Source organism: Rhamphochromis sp. 'chilingali' (genome assembly GCF_963969265.1).
Source record: "Rhamphochromis sp. 'chilingali' genome assembly, chromosome: 4".
Lineage (NCBI taxonomy): Eukaryota > Metazoa > Chordata > Actinopteri > Cichliformes > Cichlidae > Rhamphochromis > Rhamphochromis sp. 'chilingali'.
The window spans coordinates 34936543-34939515 of NC_137948.1; positions in this window are offsets into that span (position 1 = coordinate 34936543).

The window sequence follows — 2973 nt, forward strand, 5'->3', positions numbered from 1 at the left end:
AACAAACAGACCTCAGTGCAAGAAAGTTACTTAACAGCAATTGAAGACATACATACAGACATAAACATTATAAGACATAAAAACAAGTCAAAGATATTTGCAACAAACAGACCTCAGTGCAAGAAAGTTACTTAACAGCAATTGAAGACATACATACAGACATAAACATTATAAGACATAAAAACAAGTCAAAGATATTTGCAACAAACAGACCTCAGTGCAAGAAAGTTACTTAACAGCAATTGAAGACATACATACAGACATAAACATTATAAGACATAAAAACAAGTCAAAGATATTTGCAACAAACAGACCTCAGTGCAAGAAAGTTACTTACCAGCAATACAAGACATAAGTACAAATATAAACATTATAAGACATAAAAACAGGTCAAAGATATTTGCAACAAACAAACCTCAGTGCAAGAAAGTTACTTAAGAGCAATTGAAGACATACATACACACATAAACATTATAAGACATAAAAACAAGTCAAAGATATTTGCAACAAACAGACCTCAGTGCAAGAAAGTTACTTAACAGCAATTGAAGACATACATACAGACATAAACATTATAAGACATAAAAACAAGTCAAAGATATTTGCAACAAACAGACCTCAGTGCAAGAAAGTTACTTACCAGCAATTGAAGACATACATACCTACATAAACATTATAAGACATAAAAACAGGTCAAAGATATTTGCAACAAACAGACCTCAGTGCAAGAAAGTTACTTACCAGCAATTGAAGACATACGTACAAATATAAACATTATAAGACATAAAAACAGGTCAAAGATATTTGCAACAAACAGACCTCAGTGCAAGAAAGTTACTTACCAGCAATACAAGACATACGTACAAATATAAACATTATAAGACATAAAAACAGGTCAAAGATATTTGCAACAAACAGACCTCAGTGCAAGAAAGTTACTTACCAGCAATACAAGACATAAGTACAAATATAAACATTATAAGACATAAAAACAGGTCAAAGATATTTGCAACAAACAGACCTCAGTGCAAGAAAGTTACTTACCAGCAATACAAGACATAAGTACAAATATAAACATTATAAGACATAAAAACAGGTCAAAGATATTTCCAATAAACAGACCTAAGTGCAAGAAAGTTACTTACCAGCAATACAAGACATAAGTACAAATATAAACATTATAAGACATAAAAACAGGTCAAAGATATTTGCAACAAACAGACCTCAGTGCAAGAAAGTTACTTAAGAGCAATTGAAGACATACATACAGACATAAACATTATAAGACATAAAAACAAGTCAAAGATATTTGCAACAAACAGACCTCAGTGCAAGAAAGTTACTTACCAGCAATTGAAGACATACATACAGACATAAACATTATAAGACATAAAAACAAGTCAAAGATATTTGCAACAAACAGACCTCAGTGCAAGAAAGTTACTTAACAGCAATTGAAGACATACATACAGACATAAACATTATAAGACATAAAAACAAGTCAAAGATATTTGCAACAAACAGACCTCAGTGCAAGAAAGTTACTTAAGAGCAATTGAAGACATACATACACACATAAACATTATAAGACATAAAAGCAAGTCAAAGATATTTCCAACAAACAGACCTCAGTGCAAGAAAGTTACTTACCAGCAATACAAGACATAAATACACACATAAACATTATAAGACAAAAAAACAGGTCAAAGATATTTGCAATAAACAGACCTCAGTGCAAGAAATTTACTTAAGAGCAATTGAAGACATAAATACACACATAAACATTACAAGACATAAAAACAGGTCAAAGATATTTGCAATAAACAGACCTCAGTGCAAGAAAGTTACTTACCAGCAATACAAGACATAAATACACACATAAACATTATAAAACATAAAAGCAAGTCAAAGATATTTGCAACAAACAGACCTCAGTGCAAGAAAGTTACTTACCAGCAATACAAGACATAAATACACCCATAAACATTACAAGACATAAAAACAGGTCAAAGATATTTGCAATAAACAGACCTCAGTGCAAGAAAGTTACTTACCAGCAATACAAGACATAAGTACAAATATAAACATTATAAGACATAAAAACAGGTCAAAGATATTTGCAATAAACAGACCTCAGTGCAAGAAATTTACTTAAGAGCAATTGAAGACATACATACACACATAAACATTACAAGACATAAAAACAGGTCAAAGATATTTGCAATAAACAGACCTCAGTGCAAGAAAGTTACTTACCAGCAATACAAGACATAAATACACACATAAACATTATAAAACATAAAAGCAAGTCAAAGATATTTGCAACAAACAGACCTCAGTGCAAGAAAGTTACTTACCAGCAATACAAGACATAAATACACACATAAACATTACAAGATATAAAAACAGGTCAAAGATATTTGCAATAAACAGACCTCAGTGCAAGAAAGTTACTTACCAGCAATACAAGACATACATACACACATAAACATTAGAAGACATAAAAACAAGTCAAAGATATTTGCAACAAACAGACCTCAGTGCAAGAAAGTTACTTACCAGCAATGCAACACATAAGTACAAATATAAACATTATAAGACATAAAAACAGGTCAAAGATATTTGCAACAAACAGACCTCAGTGCAAGAAAGTTACTTAAGAGCAATTGAAGACATACATACAGACATAAACATTAAAAGACATAAAAACAACTCAAAGATATTTGCAACAAACAGACCTCAGTGCAAGAAAGTTACTTACCAGCAATACAAGACATAAGTACAAATATAAACATTATAAGACATAAAAACAGGTCAAAGATATTTGCAATAAACAGACCTCAGTGCAAGAAATTTACTTAAGAGCAATTGAAGACATACATACACACATAAACATTACAAGACATAAAAACAGGTCAAAGATATTTGCAATAAACAGACCTCAGTGCAAGAAAGTTACTTACCAGCAATACA